This window comes from Oryctolagus cuniculus, chromosome 11 (assembly GCF_051225735.1).
Source record: "Oryctolagus cuniculus isolate XC-2025 breed Fujian yellow rabbit chromosome 11, ASM5122573v1, whole genome shotgun sequence".
NCBI classification, from domain to species: domain Eukaryota; kingdom Metazoa; phylum Chordata; class Mammalia; order Lagomorpha; family Leporidae; genus Oryctolagus; species Oryctolagus cuniculus.
The window spans coordinates 6,631,808-6,653,588 of NC_142877.1; the positions used below are offsets into that span (position 1 = coordinate 6,631,808).

General features: G+C 41.4%; 1 long non-coding RNA gene across 2 annotated transcripts in view; it reads right to left on the bottom strand.

Annotated features, from left to right (window-relative positions):
* Nucleotides 1-21,781, bottom strand: part of LOC149123309 (uncharacterized) — a 402,860-nt gene that overhangs the window by 125,430 nt on the left and 255,649 nt on the right. For both annotated transcript variants that reach the window (XR_016215733.1, XR_016215732.1), the window contains exon 2: nt 4,993-5,065. This is a non-coding gene — a long non-coding RNA (uncharacterized LOC149123309). The remainder of the gene's footprint in view (nt 1-4,992; nt 5,066-21,781) is intronic.

Consider the following 21,781-nt stretch of genomic DNA (forward strand, 5'->3'; position numbering starts at 1 on the left):
TCCTCTGCCTTGCGGCGCCAGCACACCGGGTTCTAGTCCCGGTCGGGGCGCCAGATTCTGTCCCGTTGCCCCTCTTCCAGGCCAGCTCTCTGCTGTGGCCGGGAGTGCAGTGGAGGATGGACCAAGTGCTTGGGCCCTGCACCCCATGGGAGACCAGGAGAAGCACCTGGCTCCTGCCATCCATCAGCTCAGTGCGCCGGCCGCAGCGCGCCAGCGGTGGCAGCCATTGGAGTGTGAACCAATGGCAAAAGGAAGACCTTTCTCTCTCTCTCTCTCTCACTGTCCACTCTGCCTGTCAAAAAAAAAAAAATCTAGCCTAGAGTAAATTTAATAATTATACAGAAAGAGGCCTATTTCTTTAATAAAAAGTAAATTATTAAATGCACAGATACGTATGCTTTACAAATACAAATTATGGAGTGCTAAGAAGAGGGAAGGAATTGGCCAACATCCTAATACTCACAGAAGTAATCACTGGAAGAAGATAAATTCCTGAAAGAAAATACTGGTGAGAATATCACAACTGTGACTTCAAGTTCTGATGTTGCTGCTTCAATTTATCAGAAACAAGAAATGAGACAAAAAATCACTCTTTAAAAGTCATCTGTTGGGGACTGGTGCTGTGGCACATCAGGTAAGGCAGCTGCCTGCAGTGCTAGCATCCCATATGGGCACCAGTTCAAGTCCCGGCTGCTCCACTTGTGAGCCATCTCTCTGCTAAGGACTGGGAAAACAGTGGAAGATGGTGCACCTGCACCTACATGGGATACCCAGAAGAATCTCCTGGCTCCAGATTGGCACAGCCATTGTGGCCATCTGGGGAGTGAACTAGTGGATGGAAGACACCTCTCCTTCTCCCCCACTCTCACTCAATCTCTCTCTCTTCCTTTCAAATAAATAAATCTTTTTTTAAAAAAAAGTCATCACTTCCGTGGAGGTTCCAAGATGGCAGAATAGTGACAGGGCAGTCTGATCTAGACTAGGTGAACTGGTAAAGGATTAATTTCCAGAATCTATAAAGAGCTCAAGAAAATCAACACCAACAACATCAACAAAAAACCCAGTGAAGAAATGGACACAGGACCTCAACACACATTTTTCAAGAGAGGAAATTCACATGGCCAACAGACACATGAAAAAATGTTCAGGATCACTAGCCATCAGCATCAAGGAAATGCAAATCAAAACCACAATGAGGTTTCACTTCACCCCCATTAGAATGTCTCACAGAAATCAACAACAAATGCTGGCGAGGATGTGGGGGAAAAGTACCCTAATCCACTGACAGTGGGAATGTAAACTCATGCAGCCACTGTGCACAGTGTGGAGATACCTCAGAAAACTGAATATAGATCTACAATATGACCCAACCAGCATACACTCTTGGAAATTTACTCAAAGAAAATGAAATCAGCATAAAAGAGTTATCGGCACTGCCCCCCAGCATGTTCATTGCAGCTCAATTTACAATAGCTAAGATATGGAATCAATCCAGATGTCCATTAACTGAAGACTGGATAAAGGAATTAGGGTATATATACACTATGGAATACTACACAGCAGTTAAAAAATGAAATCCTGTCATTTGCAACAAAATGGATATAACTGGAAACCATTAATACTTAGTGAAATACGCCAGTCCCAAAAAGACAAATACCATATGTGCTCCCTGATCTGTGGTAACTAATAGAGTACCTAAAAGGTAATGTATAGGTGTGAAACTGACACTTTGTGATGGGATAGTTTTGAATATCCCTTGTCTTGACTGTTGAGGAAAATTTTTTCTTCTTTTTTCTTCATAGTATTCAGTGAACTCTCTATTAGTGTAGGATTAATCTTATGGATTATAAAATTAACTGAAAATATATCTTGGTAAAAAATAAGAGTGGGAATGGGAGAGGGAGGAGAGTTTGGGCTGGAGGGAGGGTGAGAAGAATCACTATGCTCTCAAATTTGTATATATAAAATGCATGGAGTTTCTATTTCTTAAATAAATTTTTTGAAAAATAAAAAGTCACAAGTTGGGAGAGTAGGAGAGGCAAAGTGAAGAAATATTATCTGTAAGTAAAAAGGCAAAAAAAGAAAAGTAACTTTAAGAAGTGAAGAATAAAGGAAATTCATGACAGCACAAGGACAGTTCCACTTTACTGAGGGCTAGAGGGGAGAATCATTCATTTTTAGGACAAAGGATAAAAACAGAACTGGGATAACAATAAGGGAGAAGCCAAACTCATTGTTATGGGAGAGAAAAGAAAAATCTCCTACACACAGGAAGAAAAGACAGACAAATAACAACAAAGGATCCAGTATTTCATTTTAGGGAAGGCATGGAGGGTATTTGCAGTAGAACTGACGGCTGGAGGGGAAATAGTCTATGTGATATAATGGCTTCAGAAGAGAATGCCAAAGACTAGCACTTCAACATGATGACTCAGGAATACTTTTATTTCTTCCTGGCTCATCAGAACGAGAAACAGAAATGCAAACCTTGAGACCTTCAAGGCTGTCACCCCACGCCTTTACACGTGTTTCAGACCTGTGTGTTTTGGAATCTATCAGCTACCTGGCAGCTCCAGCCTTGTGCTTCACAATTGGATGCATGAGTGGTAATCAAACCCAAGCAAAAAAGCCTTTTAGCCACAGATTGATTTGGGTAACTTTTAGCTACAGGGAGAGTGTGCTGGAAATTAGAGGTCAAAGGGAAAAGGTGATAGAAGATAATAACTATTGTCAAATCTCAATGAAATATAACCTTCTCAGTTTCATGGCACAGAAACATGTCTTTGGCCAATAGTCACACTCCCCGCACCTCCCTCACTCACATCACCCAGCAGGTTGTAATTTTCTGCCGTAATTTAATCTCAGTGCTCCCTACCCTCCTCCTCCTCACCATCCCAACTTCCCCATGAACGTGTCTTCATGCAGCTTTTATTGACAGGTCCTTGAGGATTCACACAACTGAGTATCCAACACAGCCCTCAGCAATACAATCTTACAAATAGAAACACAAAATGTTGATTTGCCTTTTTAATCCTTAACACCAACTTCTCCAAAGGAATACTCAGAGGTTTAATATATTAAAGAAATATGACATATTATTGAGGAGAGATAAATGGGAAAATAAATCCATAGAAATTAAGAAGAAAGTTAGTCACCTCTGGATTCTCAAAAAACATCATTGGAAGGTGTCTGTGAAAAAGGATTTTACTGCAAGTTATTCTGAGTGACTTTCTCTGAGTAATCAGAAATTAGTCATAATCATTCATAATTCCCTGCAGCAAATAGAGCACTTTTTCTAATGACAATCTTTTCTTCCGGTAACTTGTCTTGCTTCCCCAAATAGGTAGGTGGGGAAATACACAAATGTGGTTTTAAAATCTCACTTCCCAAAGAAATGGTGACTATCTTCACAAAACAGTTTTTAGTTGTCATTACACAATTCTGAAAAAAATATGCTTAAAAATGCAATACAATTTTCAATTAGTATCTATGTTCAAATAAGAAAGTTAACCATCTATGTCAAATGAACACCTGTGTGTACCTCCCTGTGGCACCCACCTCCCTGCCTGCACACCCCTGCCACACACACACCAGAGAATTAGCCAGTCCAAAGGCTCAATAATGCTCAGGTGACTATGTCTACTTTAACACACTACTGACTCTTGAGGCAGCGAGTATCATTCTCTCAAAATGTACTAATGAACTGTTGCTGTCCATTTGCCTGTACTGTATAGCTGGCTCTCTGTGACATTAGCAGGAGATAATGCAGACGTACTTATGGTGGCTGATCATTCATAGCCCAGTGGCACTGTCTCCCGAATTTCTCCTGATTCTGGCATCCTGAGAGTTGTAGAACATGTATTAATTCTCATGACTCCATCTGATCCTAATGACTTCCTCATGCAACCACCACATCAGGGGTATGAATTGAAGAGGTCCACAAGTATTCAGTCCATAAAAATCAGCAAATGGCCACCTAGAAACGCTGACCCAGGCAAGATTTGGTCTTTTTTTCCGTGCAAACCTGAAACTGTGTGGATGAGGTCCAGTCACAGTATACAGGGAACCATACAGTACTATACTGGTTACAATAATCATAAAATTTAATGTTTCAATCTTCTAATTTAAGTATTAACCTCCTCTAAAAGCAACCACACAGAAACCCAGAATCATGGTTGGCCAAAAATCTGGGCACTTCATGTCGCAGTCAAGTTGACACCTAAAATGAACCCTGACCAGAAAACCACTCTACAAGGAGAAAGCTGAACTTTGTGGTCATCTGAAAGCTGTGCTTGGAGAGGATGTGTTTTAAGAAGTGGTCCCATGCAGAAAGAGAACCTGGAGTGACAGGCTGTCCTGACAGGAGACCAAGGAAAAAAATCGGTCCAGAGGACAGTGATGGTGGTAAAAGAGGTTCAGAGAGAGTTATACCCACTCATAACCCACATTCCCTTTCAAAGGAGAAGCAGCTCTGCCCATTGACTAAAGACCACCAGGAAATGTCTGCCTAACACAGCTATCAGTGATTATGAAATCTAAGGAGAGAATTGCTGTTCCTGAGAGTCAGATGAGCCAGAGAAAAAGAAAGCCAAGCAGGAGTGAAAGAATCCATACTATTTGTTGGACACTTTTTACTTAGTGTAGGGTTAACTTTACGATCATTAAGTAAACTCAAAGTAGATCTTTGTAAAAATTAAGAGTGGGAATGGGAGAGGGAGGAAGAAGGGTTGGAGAGGGAGGAAGAAGGGTTGGAGAGTGGGTGGGAAGGAGGGTAAGGTGGGAAGTATCACTATGTTCCTAAATCTGTGTAAATGAAATACATGAAACTTATATAACATAAATAAATTAGAAAAAAGAATTTGGTGAAAGCAGAAAAAAATAACAAACATGAACTCCAAGAAGGAGGTGATGGTACCACCGTCATCGTATTTGCACTGGTACTTACTAATGGGGAGACGGTACCACCATCATCGTATTTGCACTGGTACTTACTAATGGGGATGATTATCTCAAATGGCTGGATGTTGGAGGAAAACCGGGGCCAACTTGTGGATTACATGTAGCTCTGTGGATAAAAAAAAAAAAGATGTTTTGAAGTTAATAATCTCCAAGGTAAAATTTATAAATAAGTATATATTAGACATGTACTTCACTGCATTACCAAATGAATGTTCATGGAGTTTGGTCAATAGGGGAATCCAAAAAAAAAAAATCTAAACTATTGGGAAATTACTTGAAAAAACAAGAACTAGCTGAAAGCTCCAATGTCATAGTCTACGAATGTGTGAGTCTGTTAAATTTTAAGGCTGATATGATTTTTTATTACTCGGAAGTAAACCATGTAAAATGAGACCAATTCTCTTTAGAACTAAGTCAAATATTTATCTTCATATTTCAATCTCTTTCAAAGCCTGCTGTTTGAGTGTGGGGAGAGTGGCACTGGGTGCCGTGGTTAAGACACTCCTTGGCACACCCTCATCCAGTAGCAGAGTTCTCAGCTTTGAGTGCCAGCTCCCGCTCCCAATTTCTGCTTTGTGCTAATTCATGACCTGGATCAAGTTCCAGGATCCCAGGCCACCGTGAGTATTTGGGGAAGGAACTAGCCGCTGGAAGCACATGTTGTCTAATAAAAATTACATAAATAAAAAATTTAAATTAAAAGCCTGTTCTTCCATAGTGCTTAATACTCCACATCAAAGTAATGGAGCCGGCGTTGTGACATAGAGAACAAAGCTACCACCTGCAGGGCAGCATCCCCGTGGGCTCTGGTTCACGTCCAGGCTGCTCCACTTCTAATCCAGCTCCCCACTAATGCACCTGGGAAAGCAGTGGATGATGATCCAAGTGCTTGGGCCCCTGTACCCACATGGGAAACATGGAAGAAGCTCCTGGCTCCTAGCTTCACCTTGGACCAGCCCTGGCAGCCATCTTGGGGAGTGAACCAACAGATGGAAGATATCTTACTCTCTGCCTCTCCCTAACTCTTTCAAATAAATAAATAAATCTCTTTAAAAAAAAAAACTGAGTTGGGTATTAGTTTGAGTGCTTGGTAACATAATTGCTACACACACACACAATATTTATGTATTTGTGTGTCTATGCACATTTATAAATTAATTTCTAGAATCAGCTTCCCTCCACACGTACTGAGAAAATAAGTAAAACTGGCTGGCGCCGTGGCTCACCTGGTTAATCCTCTGCCTGCAGCACCAGCATCCCATATGGGCACCAGGTTCTAGTCCCAGTTGCTCCTCTTCTGGCCTAGCTCTCTGCTGTGGCCTGAGAAGGCAGTGGAGGATGGCCCAAGTACTTGAGCCCCAGCACCCGCATGGGAGACCGGGAGGAAGCACCTGGCTTCTGGCTTCGGATCGGTGTGGTGCACCAGCCATAGCGGCCATTTGGGGAGTGAACCAACAGAAGGAAGACCTTTTTCTAACTCTGCCTTTCAAATAAAAAAAAAAAAAAAAGTAAAACTGTGTCAAACAGCCTATATCATGGCTTTCTGTTATATTAACAGACATCAGCTGTTTCTATAAATACATTAACATAATGAATACTGTTTCTTCAATACATATAGACAGTACAGTTACAGTTAAAATAAGTTAAAATAATGCAATATTAAAATATCAGCAGGGCCGGCGCCGCGGCTCAATAGGCTAATCCTCCGCCTTGCGGCACCGGCACACCGGGTTCTAGTCCCGGTCAGGGCACCGGATTCTGTCCTGGTTGCCCCTCTTCCAGGCCAGCTCTCTGCTGTGGCCAGGGAGTGCAGTGGAGGATGGCCCAAGTGCTTGGGCCCTGCACCCCATGGGAGACCAAGAGAAGCACCTGGTTCCTGCCATCAATCAGTGCGGTGCGCCGGCCATGGCGCACCGGCAGTGGCGGCCATTGGAGGGTGAACCAACAGCAAAGGAAGACCTTTCTCTCTGTCTCTCTCACTGTCCACTCTGCCTGTCAAAAAAAAAAAAAAAAAATCAATAAATCTCAGCTTTGGCACAAAATTGTAAACAGTGCAAATAACCGAAAACAATCAGCACTGTGTGGTTTCACCTTACATTTTGAAAATGATTTATTTATTTGAAAGGCATAACAACAGAGGGGGAGAGGGAGAAGACTGGGGCAGGGGTGGAGAATGAAAGGGAGAGCAGGATAGGGGTAAGAGGGGAGGGTGAAGGGAGAGGGGTAGGGAGGAGGGAGAGGGGAGGGTGAAGGGAGAGGGGTAGGGAGGAGGGAGAGGGGAGGGAGGAGGGGGAGAGAGAGGGGAGGGGGAGGGAGGAAGGAGAAGGAAATGGGGAGGGAGGAGGGACAAGGGAGAGAGGGAGGGAGAGGGAGAAGGAAATGGGGAGGGAGGAGGGAGGGAGAAGGAAATGGGGAGGGAGGGGGCAGAAGGGAGAGAGGGAGGGAGAAAGAGGGAGGGAGAGGGAGGCAGAGAGAGGGAGGGAGAGAGAGGGAGGGAGAGAGAGGGAGAAGGAATTGGGGAGGGAGGGAGAAGGAAATGGGGAGGGGGGAGGGAGAAAAAGAGAGGGGGAGGGAGAGGGGGGACAAAGCAGCGGGGCTGTAGGGAAAGGGGATGGGGAGGTTAGAAGGGAAGCAGTGGGAGGGGGAGAAAAGAGAACAGAGAGGGAGAGGGAGGAGGGAGGGAAGTGCAGAGAGGAGAAGGAAAGGAAGAGGAAGTGGGGGGAGGGGGAGAGACAGAGTACAAGAGGGGAGAGGGAGAGCAAGGGGCAGAGAGGGGGGTGAGAATGACAGGGGGAGGTGGGGGAGGATGGGGGAGGACTTGGAGATGGGGGATAGGACAGGCAGAGAGGGGAGGAGAGGGGCTCACTCTCCAAATGGATGCAATAGTCAGGTCTGGGCTGGGCAGAAGCTCGGAGCCTGGAACTCAGTGTTGCTCTCCCGTGTGGGTAGCAAGGGCCCAAGCACCTGGGCCATCTTCTTCTGCCTTCCCAGGTGCAATACCAAGATGTTGCATCAGAAACAGAGGAGCAGGGACTCAAACTGGCACTGGCGTTGCAACTTGCAGCTTGACTTGGCTATGCCACAACACCTGCCCAGCACTGGGTGACGCACGTCATAGTGATCAAGTGAGCTGCACTCTTGATTTCATCCTTGCTGCATGCTGGCCCACTCTCTAGCTGGCCACCAGGAATGATTATCAACCTTCAGAAGTACTAAATGGGACATTTTTTAAAAAATGAATCCCCCACAAAGGCATCATGATGCTTTTGATGTCAAAGTTTTAACATGGATTGTTATAAATTAAATTGTTTTCAATGTATCTCAAGAGTCCTCTAAAGAGAAGTTTCCTTTGTGCTAACACTGGAAGCCATCCCTGAAAATCAATGATATCAGCTGTAATAAAAAAAATACCAGGAGGATGTTTAAATAACCACAGTAATACCCTGTGCCATTAATTTCGAGAATACCTTCATGTGAAATATTAGCAATCACATTGTGGGAATTTAAAGTCGCATTAAAGAAAACATTTGCTACATTGGTAGCAGATTTACAGGAACCAAAAATATACTCCTGCAAACTTTACTTTTACTCTTACTGGAAAAATGATCTTTGAATTATTTGAGTTTAGGATCATGGAGTACCTTTAGGAAAACATGCTTTACATAAATTGTCATTGTACATACAGGCTAAGGCAAGGTGACTGATTTTTTTAAAAATCTACATGTCTTATAAGTAACAATTAGATGTTTGACCATCATTTCCTCCTCTAATTAAATCTTAACTTTTTTATTCACAAAGGTATCTATGTAACATTGTTTACTTGTGGAAATTTAGCTACTAATTGGCAGTACATTATGGATTAGTTTATGCATTTTGGTACAATCGATGGAATGTACAAAATTTAAGTTCATATATATAAGAATAAAAAACTATGTATAAATAAAAAATAAATCTAGAAAAATATGCAGTCTAAGAAGTGGAACTTAGATAGGTACGAAGGAACAGGTAGTTTGATAGAGAAACTTGCATTTTCTTATATAATATTTGAATTACTTATAAGAATGTATATTTTATCACCAAATAAAATAATGGTAATATCTTTCTACACAATCTCTTCCTTAGCTTGTAAGTGAACTTGTGCATTTGAGGGTTCAAAAAATTATAGAAAATGGAACTAAAGTATAAGATTACTTTGGTATAAACAAATTTGGGTGTACATTTTTTTCATGATAGATGTAACATGTGTATTATGAAAAAGGTATGAAAAGGTATGCATTGACTTCAAAAAATTCATGGGTGTGGTGCAGGTAGAGCTAAACACAAAAATGTTGGTCATCAATCCATTTAAGAGGCAACTGATACAAGTATTCTTCTTCACCCCAGTGGAAAAACAGATGTTTTCTGGTTACAAATTTCCAGATGTAAGTTTAAGAAAGATCAGTATATGGATTTTACCTGAAAATATTTCCATACATGGAGGGGGAAAAAGCTTTAAAAGCTGAATTTGGCTTTTCCTTGGTAGCAGATATCAAGGACAGGGAGAGGAGGTAGGAGAGGCCTGTTCGTGTCACTACAGCAAAATAATTCAACTTTTATTACTTTTAAGCTATTTGCATACATTAATACTTATTTTTAAAAGAATTACATTAGTAGGCATAAAATTAAATCAAAATTTTCACTTCTTTGGCTCACTCCCAATATATTTCATTGATTAGTTTATACATTAACCATAGTGCAAAGATTTCTTTCTATAGCTGACATTTGATGAAAAACTTAAAACAGATATTGTTTGATTTTAAAGGTTCTCAAACCACTATGTGTGTAAGCTAGAATTAAATAAATGGTGGTAGTTACTAGGAACTAGTTTGGAATGGAATACACAGATGCACAATGACCCAGGTGGTAACAAAAACTAGAGTTGGAGGCACAGGTGTGAGCTCACTCTCACACTCCTTGGCTGCTTCCTCCCCATCACCTAAGACTTACTCTAGGGTTTTCAGTAGTCTTTTCATTCTCTCGCTCAGCCAGTCACATGTGAGTGACTCCCAAATCGTATCACAGTCTCTAACCTGTCTCTACTGCATCCAGGCTTCCTTCGACAACATGCTTAACAGTCTCGCTGGACAGTGTCCGAGCAACGCCTCCTTCCAGTTGCCCAGCGTGAAGTTGGAACTCTTGTGTAATGTCCTTTTCCATCTTCACAAAGGCACCAACATATTCCTACTGCTTACTACAGCATTCTCCTCTTTCTTACTCCTACTTCTCATTTGTCAGTAAGCTGTGCCATTGTCCTTCTGATTAAACCCCAAATTTCTTCAATGACCTCTTTCTCAACGTCAGCCTTGTCCACAGACCCATCCTACCTGTTTGCCTCCCTGCTTGCACTCTTGTCAACCGTCGATTCATTTCAAATATTCCACAACATACATTGCCCTGCATTTTAATGCCTCAAAAATCGGAGTGCATCTCACAATCAGTTGGTAGAATTTCAGAATTGCACTTGCTCCTTTTCTTCCAAGTTTTAGCATATCAAAACCAAGAGTGGATATTACAATCAACAGTGTCCTTGATGAAGTATGTGGCGTGCATTCTCCACACAAATGTTAAAAATTTTTATAAACCAGAGCATGTTATTTTTCTATCAATAGTATCCCAATGGTTTCTTATTGCTCAGAGAAGGAAAGAGCAAGAGTGAGAGCAAGCAAGTAAGCCCGGTACTCTCCCTAACATGCCCTATGTGGCCTTTTATTATCTGGCCTCTGCCTAATTCCTTGGCTTTTTTCCTCCACACATGCACTCAAGTCTTCATGATTTAGTTGCCCTGATGTTCCTCCAACTTCATGGAATATGCCAAGCCCACACTACTCTTAGGAGTCTCTTTTCTGTTTTTTTCTTAAGATATTTTTATTTTATTTGAAAGGGAGAGTTATAGAGAGAGAGGGAGAGATAGTGAAAGGTCTTCCATGTATTGATTCACTCCCTAAATGACTGCAGTGGCTGGGGCTAGACCAAGTTGAATCCAGGAGCCAGGAATACCCTCTAGGTCTCCTATGGGGACAGCAGGGGCCCAAGTACTTGGATCATCATCTGCTGCTTTCCCAGGAGCATTAGCAAGGAGCTGGCTTGGAAGTAGAGCCGCAGGGACTAGAATCAGTGCTCCTATGGGATTCTGGCATTGCAGGTGGCAGGTTAACCCGCTGTGCCACAATGCCAGCCACCCTTTTTCTGCTGTTGCATAATTTTGTCTCTGCCTTCTTCCTATCACCATGTCCTAATGCACACATGACTTATGGAACCACATGTCTAATGAAGCCATTTTTCATCTCTTACCCCCCCAGCAGGCGTTATTTTTGTTGTAGTATTAATAGCCAATTGGGAAGCCTGCATCCCAAATCAGAGTGCTGGTGCAAGTCCTGGCTGCTCCACTTCCAGTGCAGCTCCCTGCTAACCACCTGGGAAGGCAGTGAAAGATGGCCCACGTGCTTGGCCCCTGCCACCCTTGTGGGAGACCAGGATGAGGTTACTGGCTCCTGGCTTCAGCCTGGCTCAGGCTTGGTTGATTTAGCCCTTTGGGAAGTAAGCCAGCCTGGGAAAGATCCCCGTCTGTCACTCCCTCTTTGACTGTTACTCTGCCTTTTGATCAAATGATGCTGTTTTCAAAAGTTACTTTCTACACAGTACTATTCTATGAAATTACTTCTTTTACTTACTTTTTCACTTGTTTATTGACACTGTTCTCCCTAAGGATATAAATTGTATGATTGCTGATAACTTCACTGGCCCAACTGGCTAATTCTCAGTGCCCAGAACAGGGTCTGGCCTATAAGAAGAGCAAATAATTTTGGTTGATTTTAATGATGAAAATAATTTTTAAAAATACTTAGAAAAATATCATTTAAAATGTCCCTTGGGAAGATAGCATGCCATGATAAAAAGGAGAAATACCAGAACGTACTCAGTACCCACACTTTGGTTTTCAATATTATTCTCCAATACAAGGAACCAGGGCTTCTTAACTGTTTGCTTCTAAAGCTAAGACTGGGAAAATGCAGGATGAGCCAGCAGCCTCTTGACGCACAGGAAATTGAGATAGTGCTCAAAAAAACAAAATGTCAAAAGGTGACAAGGCTGGCTGAGAAAGTTCCCAAAGCCAAAGCTGCAATGCTATGGGCAACACAGTATTGATGATAAGCCAGTGTGTAAGATACACACACACACAGGTCCACACTAACAAATGGCTCAATAAGTGAGGGAAAAGAGAAATCATTTTCCTGAGGAACTCGGACAGCACTTGCAGATTCCTTCCCCATCAAAGATGGAGCTTCCATACATACAAGGAGTCTTCTAAAAGTAAATGAAGAATATGTATTATGAAACAACTATGCATGAATTCCAAATCGTCTTCTACCAACATCAACTAATCTTTTAATTCCATTTCCCATGAGCTTTTTGCAGCACCCTCATACTTTGAGTCTAGGTGGAAGTCAGTGGCCAACTTCCAACAGAGAGTGAACAAATGAGGAAGACCAAGCCAGCCCAGAATCCTGAATACACCTTCACGGTGGACGCACAGCAAAGGCACGTGGGTGTCACATAAAAGGACACAAAGGGCTTAGCACCTCTGTGCTGCTCTTCCTCAAAACTCCCATCATGAGCAAAGCTCAGAAAAATCCACATTAATAGACTGTCCACAAGATAACTAATAAGTAATCCCCAGAACCATCATTATCTCAAAACACAAGAACAATCTGGGAACGCATCACAGACGAGAGAATGCAGGTAAACACAATGATTAAATGCAATTTGGAGGCCAGCACCATGGCTCACTAGGCTAATCCTCCGCCTGTGGCGCTGGCACCCCGGATTCTGTCCTGGTTGCTCTTCTTCTAGTACAGCTCTCTGCTGTGGCCCGGGAATGCAGCAGAGGATGGCCCAAGTCCTTGGGCCCTGCACCCGCACGGGAGACCAGGAGGAAGCACCCGGCTCTTGGCTTCGGATCAGCGCAGCATGCCGGCCATAGCGGCCATCTGCAAGATGAACCAACGGAAAGGAAGACCTTTCTCTCTAACTCTGCCTGTCACAAAAAAAAAAAAAAAAGCAATGTGGAATCCTAGAACAGAAACGCAGGTATCAGTGGCAAAGCCAGTGAGATACAAAGAAATCTGAAGTTTTGTTAAGAGTAACACCCCAGTGTCAGCCCCTCAGTTGTCAGTCACCATCATCACCTGATTTGTAACCCAGGGTGACCTGAACCTGGGTGAGGACACAAGGGGCCTGTTTGCATTCTTCATCCATTTTCCTATCAATCTAATGTTCTTCTAAAATTAAAAAAATATTTATAAAGCTCAATACTGTGGGAATATTTTTAATAAGTAAAATTTCTAGAAAATGGCAGTCACAGGGCTGGGAAATTGACATCTGAAAAAGGAACTTTCCAGCCAAACCTGTGTAGCTCAGGGTTAGTCTGCTGCTTAGCTAGAGCCCTTGTTCCCACTGTCCCTGATATCTCCAAGTCCTGTGTTATGTCACAGCTATGCAGTGAGATACAAGATCAAGTCACTTAGAAGAATTTCCAGGAAGTCTTCTGAATGGAGAGACAGCTGGACAAAGCTGCATTTTAGATTTTTCTCCTTTCTCTTTCCAGCTGTCTAGGATGTGGATAAACAGCTACAGACTTGGGAGTCATCGCCCATCAGAGTGACCCCTGAGGAAGAGCGGCAGGTGTGTGACTAGAACAGCAGCGAGAACCAGAAACCACAGCAGCTCTGAACTGGGCAGCTGAGCATCGCTGTGACGGGTGTCCAGTGAGGTCGTCCCGAACGTCCATACTCTGCCCTGCACCCTCCCATCTTCATGATTTGCATGACGGAAGATTCCGAGGTGGGGAAAAAGTTTAGGCAGTCCTATTGAAGTTTTCACATGTGCAGCATCTATCCTATGCTGGAGTCTCTACAAATGTTTGCTGAATGCAATGCAGAGTTTCAAAAACACTGGGCTTCAGAGAACAGCAAAGTAATTTCCAGGGGCCCTACAGTTGAATCTCACTCATCTTATCAGAACTTCGCAGCAAAATTTTTAGATACAGAGCTGCTAAGGTTAAGCACTTTTTATCTGTACTTGGAGTGGGCGGATGTTTTACGTGCGAAATTAGACGAAGACATGAGATTCTTACAAAGCCTTTCATTTCGGCTTAGCTCTGTTGCCTGACTGCACAATCTGAAATTAGAATTGGTTCCTTTTGTGTGCATCCCAGGCTGTCATTTTCATGACAATTATTCACTGTTTCATTTTTAAAAAACCGTCCACGCCGTATTACAGGGAGTTGGTTCTGTTTCCATTTCTACCCTTCTGACATCACATGACAATAACCACAAATCTGAAACTCAAGGTGGACTAGGAAATACCATCCCTTCTATACCTCTTCTCATTAAATGAATACCAGGTGGGTAGCACATAGATTAACAGGAAAATATTGGGGCCATAGTCTGATTCATTTTTATGGAGGATTCAGACCAATATATCTCCCTGACTTACCTCAGCTCCTCATAAAATAGCACCTGAGCTATTTTAATTATCTCTTCACTCCTGGCATTCCAAAAATTATTCTACTCACTCAGTTATTTATATTGTCACCATAAAATCATTTAACCTGCAAACCTGATGTATTTTACAAATCATCTGGGAGCTGCCGGAGATTGAATCCCCTTATTTTTAGGTTTGCCCAGCATTATATTCTAACCAACTAGCACCATGCCTGGTACAAAGTGCATAGGTGAATAACTTAACCCAAACAGAAAACTGAATGTATAAGTGAGTATATTACTCTTTCTCACTTAAACCCCCTCAGTGATCATTATTTATCAGACATCAACCTCATTTAGGAATCTTCTTGGGTATCAGATATTTTTACTGCTGCAAATATTTTTACTGCTGCATATATTTTGTTTCATAATAATTTCTGTCCATTAATGCTCAGATTAAAGGATAGATAGATGGATGGATTGGTCTGGTTGTGTTTGCTCTGTGAAAACAAACTCACTGAGAACAGAAGCTACCTTTGCCTCCATCTCAGTTGGCACAGTGCCTAGATCATGGTTGGGGCTCAATGAACATCTATCAAGTGTAGCAGAGCTGTTTTATTTCAAGGTGTAAATATTGAAAAATGGTATCTTAAATGATTTGGTAGCTAAATTGTTTGCAAAAAATGAAAAGTCCATTTCTCTACTTTGCTCTGCACAAATATAGGTTGGAGATCATAATCACTTCCACTTCTCATCCTCAAATCACTATCACACGGTAAGAGTCTTGTTTATGCAATGAACATGTAACATCCATGTGCTGCAACAGACTGACATAATAGGATTATTCTAATGATGAAGATTGCACTGCTCCTTATCAATATCTGAGATCCCTTGGCAAAGTTCTTTCTAAGTACCATTTCATTTTGACCCTCTTAAGAACCAACTTTGGAGAAGCTAAGGAAGTTCTATCATTTGCTCAAGCTCACATAACCAGGGTCAGTGATGACGTGGCAGAGGCAAAAATTTGTGCTAATCAGTCTGCTACATCTCTTAGTGTTTACCACAGACTATTGTGCCCTTGTAAACGAGATAAAGCATGGCAAAAACTGCAGTCTTGGAAATGGGACACATGGACTCATAAGAAACTCATCAGCCTTGCTTGTCTTTTAAAATAGAGGGATTTTTCACTTATATATCTTACAGCGTGATGAGAGCCACTTTTCCTAACACTTGGACCAAGCTGTCTCCTGCCTGCATGTATGTTGGTGAGGTGCCAATGTCAGAAGCTCGTCCCTGGTCAATCACATCTTCATGCCAGAGAAAAACAGCCCTATCTCAGAGTTTGTTATAAATAAAATACAGAGTGGCATATTGATTGGTAGTTTGAGTTCTAATATCAGATTCTTGGGACAAAACCTGAAGAACCTGCTATTTTGGTCAAGTCATTTGACCTCCTTGAACTTATAATTTCCTTAGCTGTAGGGAGAAGAGTAGCCATAATTAGTCAGATGGCCACTATGGGAATTAAGTGTATTCACACAGATGAAGTACTAAGCAGAACGTCCAGCTTATCTGAGGACTCAGCCAAGGTGAACGATTTTTCCTTAAGACAGATGACCTCACTGATACTATTTGTGTGCCACTCTGTTTCATTTTTCTTTGAAGCTATTTCCATAAAGTGATGCATTTGTCAACAATATCCATTTGAAATCTTCTTGGCTACAGATGAAAGAAGATGGAGTTAGACAATTACCTGTAAGAGCGAGAGCATCTGTTGACAGATCCTCAAATTTATCGTTCATTGCAGGCCATGTGGCCCTGGTTACCATCGTCTTCCCAATGCTGTGCACCCAGAATTAAAGCAATGAACATGATAAACGGAAGCTCAGCTTGTTTGTGTAATGACGGAAAGATCCAAATGAGCCTTTGTCTCTTATTAAAACCAGCAGATTTCGCCCCAGAGTATTAAAAGTTTTAATCCAACATTCTGTTTGCCTGCAGGCAAGGCATTCTGTTAGGTAAAATAAAAACACAGCATTTCAAATTCAGCTCTGGATGTGATCAATCAAGATTTTAAACAAAAATGACAAATGTGGTTCCTTTTCATAAAAGTAATTTTGAAGCCCAGCTCCGTAATTGCCTCCAGATATCTTAGTTCTTCATGTATATTTCCTAAGAAACTTCAGAATGTTTGTCTCGTTACTAATAAGTTCTAAAGGCAAGTGCAGTTTTCCTTTAAAATGTAGACTCTTCTGTCTTGGATTAATGGGACTGTGTGAGCTTGATGATTTCTTATTTCCTAACCACCACAGCGGAAAACACTGAACTTGTTTATTCTGAATTAAAATAGGATGCATCTTCAAATATTTTTCTTAAAATTCTTCCTTAAAAAAATCTGACTCTCTCAAATGGCAGCCAGTTGAGAAATCTAACACATTGAGGTAGGATCTTGGCACTCAAATCCCAGCCGATTAACCCAAAACGCATCTCCATTTTCTTTGAACATGTCCTATTTTTTTATTTGAAAGTCACTGTGACAGATATCTCCTACTGACTGGCACTATGATACGGGTTGCAGGCATCCCAAGCAACAGCTTAAGCCAGTGCATTACAAAGTCCACCCTGATGCCTTTGCAGCTGATTTCTAAACTGTAGTAATGGGGCCCCCAAGAAGTGTCTGGTAAAGGATATGATAGCATGTCCAATTTTCTCATTTGAACGTTAACATTAACCCTTAGAATTCCCTCCCTCTCTCTGCCCCTTCAACCCTTCTCAACAACAAGCAGCCGCTCTAGAATCTGACGTCAGGCAGAGCTGTCCTCACCTGTGGACGCTCTGTTGCAGGATCATTTCTGCAGTGTTACTAACAGACCAATATAAAGCATGGCTCAATGAAGCAAACAAAGCTGCTAGCATCAGAAAACAGTGTCTTTTCCACTTTACTGTCAAGACCTGTGTGTGGCCAGGAGAAGAACTCTTCTGCCCAAGATGGAAATGTTAGGGATTATTGGGGAAGCATGAACCTTTCAGACTTTGTACGTCTTGTTCCCTCAAAATTCACCAGGCAAAATTGAATATCTGTGTCCCTAACATACAAGTAACTTTTGGGACTGAGCTAATAAAAACCAATAGGGAACAACGTGTTCATCAGTTTTCCAAGCATGTTATAATTTATTCTAGGTAATGCTTGTGAATTACAAACTGACAATTATGAAAGAGAAAAATAAAAGCAGCAAAAACAAAACTCAACATTAATTTCATCACTCAGATAACTGCTTCCATTCTTCCTTCCCCCTTCCCTCCTTTTCTCTTTAATAATCTGTTGCTGGGGGCAGGCATTGTGCCTCAGTTAAGCCACTCTCAAGTGACACTGGCATCCCTTATTAGAGTGCTGGTTTGAGTTCAAGCTGCTCCAATTCTATCCAGCTCCCTGCTGCTCTGCCTGGATAGGCAACAGAAGATGGCCCAAGTGCTTGGAACCTGCTGCCTATGATGGAAACCAGGATGAAGCTCTGAGCTTTGACCTGGCTCAACCAGGACTGTTACAGCCATCTGGGGAGTGAACCAGCAGGTGGAAGGTCTGTCTGTCCCTCTGCCTTTGAAACAAATAAATCTTAAAATGAAATTTGTCTTTGCATCCCAAGATGAGAGTTTAATGACTCTGAGCAAGTTATTTCCCACATACAGAAAGTATGTGTCTCATATTGTAGGGATTAAATTTCCAAGAGCTAAATTTCAGTATAGTGCCTAGAAAATAGGAAATACTCTTGACAGTGTTTATTATGTATCAACACTTCATACAACTGAATCATACCACTTATGGTATTCTGTTAAATAACTGTCTTGAAAATTATATAATTTCAACTTAAGTATTTCTACAATATCATAAATGCATGCTCGAGTTCACTTACACACACACACACACACACACACACACACACACCCTTCTTTCTCAATCAGTTCCCTGCGTGTGCCAATTTCATTGATTTCAATTTTCCAATATGATTATCCAGCTATTCTCTAACCAGAGATCTCATTATTTCACAATTTCTTCTTTATTCCATTGTTCCTTTCCTACTGTTTGAAACACTTTGTGTGAAGGAGACTGGGTTAGCAGTGAAGAAATGCAGATGTGGGGCCAGTGCCATGGCTCACTTGGCTAATCCTCCACCTGCAGCACTGGCATCCCATATGGGTGCCGGGTTCTAGTCCCGGCTGCTCCTCTTCCAGTCCAGCTCTCTGCTGTGGCCCGGGAAGGCAGTGGAGGATGGCCCAAGTGCTTGGGCACCTGCACCAGCACCAGCACCTGGCTCCTGGCTTTGGATCAGTGCAGCGCTGGCTGTAGCGACCATTTGGCGGGGGTGAACCAATGGAAGGAAGACCTTTCTCTCTGTTTCTCTAACTCTGTCAAATAAATAAAAAAAAGAATGCAGATGCCCCACAGGTTGACAGGTTGCCAACACTAGACTGGGAGGACTTCCAAGGGAAGTCATCATGATCCTGGCATTCGATGCCCTGCAGAGGGAGGGGTTCCCTCTCATTGGCAGGCGGTCTTGGCCAAATCACTGAAAATCTAAGCTTCCCCACTTCTCAATGGAGAGAATTCACACACAAGCTAATACCATGTAAAGATTAAGTCAATGAGCACACTAGCAAACTCTTCATGAACTATGAAGAGTAAAGCAAATAAGAACTTCCTTGGGCTATCAGTTTCCATTGATTACTTTGAAATAAATTTTAAAAATTTGATAATATATTGTGCCATATAGATTGTGAAGAAAGGGATTTTCTCATAATAAACAATTGACATATAATTTCTTTGGAGAAGCTATTATCATTAAGGTTTTAATGTAAATGTAACCTTTCTACCAGTGTTTCAAGTTCTGGATTTTATCACAGTACACAAAGAAAGTATGGTCTTTTACAGGAAAATCTTAAAAAATATTCTCATGATTAATAGATAGTTGGTTAAATAAAGCACGAGACACTGTTACTTGGAGAACTGTGCGGTTATACCAAGGATGAGACCAGATCAATGCAAGAAAAGCAAAAATTACAATGAGACAGTTACACATTCACGAGGACAGATAAAACATAAAATGATCCGTAATATCAAGTGCTAATGAAACGTGGAACACCCAGATCTCCTGAACGCTGCTACCCAGAGTATATTTCATGCTACCTTTTGGGAAAAATGTTTGGTGATACAAATATGCCTATACCACTCTCAGGTATATACTAGGGGAAAATAATGCCTATGTCCACCAAAAGAATAAAGATATTTCTAACAGCCTTACTCACAAAAGGGAAAAAAAAAGAAATTAGAAACAGCCCAAATAAGCAGATACAGAATAGACAGTTAGGTTATATTTATCACCATATAGAAATAAATCCCTGGCTTCAACAACAAGGAAAATGACTTTCACAGATAGAACAATGAGTGAAGTCAGGCATAACCAAGTACATAGTGATGACTTAACCATTATGAAGTTTAAAAATAAGCCAATCTGTTTTGACTATTGCTCTGGGTAATAATTTTTTGGGGTACTATACCAAAAGCATAGCAACAAGGACAGAAATAGACTAATGGAATTAAATGAAAATGCTTCTGCACAGCTAAGGCTACAATACAATCAGAGCAAAGAGACAACCTAGGAAATGCGAGAAAAATATTTGCAAAGCATGTATCTCATAATGTGTTAATATCCAAATTGTATAAGGGTCTCAAACAGCTCAATAACAAGTGAACAATTAAAAATGGGTACAGGACCTGAACAGGCATCTCTCTAAAGACAACACACAAATCACCAGCAGGTATTTTAAAAAAATTCAATGTTATCAAGGAAATGCAAGTAAAAACTACAATGGAATATCTCCTCACATCTCCTAGAATGCCTCAGAGAGATAATCTAAAAGTATACAAAATATAAAAGGCTAAAGTATTAAAAAACCACTCTTGTATACTACTTATGGGAATATAAATTTGAAGAGCCATTAGGAAAAGCAATGTAGATAGCCCTCAAAAAATTAAAAATGGAACTACCATACGATCCAGCAATCCCACTCCTGGTTATATATGCAAGGTAAGAGGAGTAAGTAGGCTAAAGAGACATCTACATTTTCACGTTCATTGCAGTATTATTCACAATAGGCAAGATATGGACTCTACCCAAGGGTTATTTGATGTATTAATAAAGAAAATGCGGTGTATACACACACACAAAGTCATATTGAGCTTTTAAAAGTAAGGAAATTCTATTTTTTGTGACAACGTGAATAAACCAAGAAGACATTAAGTGAAATAAGCCAGGCACAGAAAGACAAGCAGTACATGATCTCCGCAATGTTGTGATCTAAAAGAGCCAAACCTATAGATGCAGAGAATAGAAATACATAAGGTCTAAGTCAAAAGATACAAAATTTGGGAGAGCTGCTATAATGAGAGGAATAGTTTCAAGAGCTCTACTCTACCACATGGTGGTTACAGTTAGTGACAATGAATGTATATGTCAAGATTGCTAAGATAGTACACTTTCAATATTTTCACCACAAAGCATGAGGCAATTTATGATACATAAATATATACATTAGCTTGATTTAGCCTGTCCACACGCAATATATACATATTTTTAAATAATATGTAAACCGTAAATGTATTCAAGTTTTGTCCATTAAATAATTTGACATAAGCTACATGATAAAAGCAAAGATTTCATTTTTAAAAATTAGATATTCCTAAAGTAGGCTTAAAATGTATCTATTTAGCATTTAATGAAATATAGGGAGAAAAAGCAGTTTTCCTGAATACTTTCTTATTGTCTCAATGATTTGATCAGTTTTTGTTGTTTTCGTTTTTTAAGATTTATTTATTTTATTTGAAAGGTAGAGGCCAACATTGTGGTGTAGCAGGTAAAGCCACTGCCTGCATACCACATGGACATAGGTTTGAGTCCCGGCTGCTCCAGTCCCTATCCATCTCCCTTCTAATGGCCTAGGAAAAGTAGCAAGAGAGGCCCAAGGTGCCTGGGCCCCACCTCCCACGTGGAAGAACTGGATGAATCTCCTGGCGTCAGTTTGGTTCAGCCCCAGCCATTTCAGTCTTCTGGGGAGTAAACCAGCAAGGGGAAGCATTTCTCTCTCTGTAACACCCCCTTTCAAATAAATAGGTGTTTATATACTTTTAAAAAGAAAGAAGGGAGGGGGGGAGGGGGAAGGGGGGAAGGGGAGGAGCGGGAAGGGGGGAAGGGGAGGAGCGGGAAGGGGAAGAGGTAGGGGGAAAGAGGAGGGAGAGGAGGGAGAGG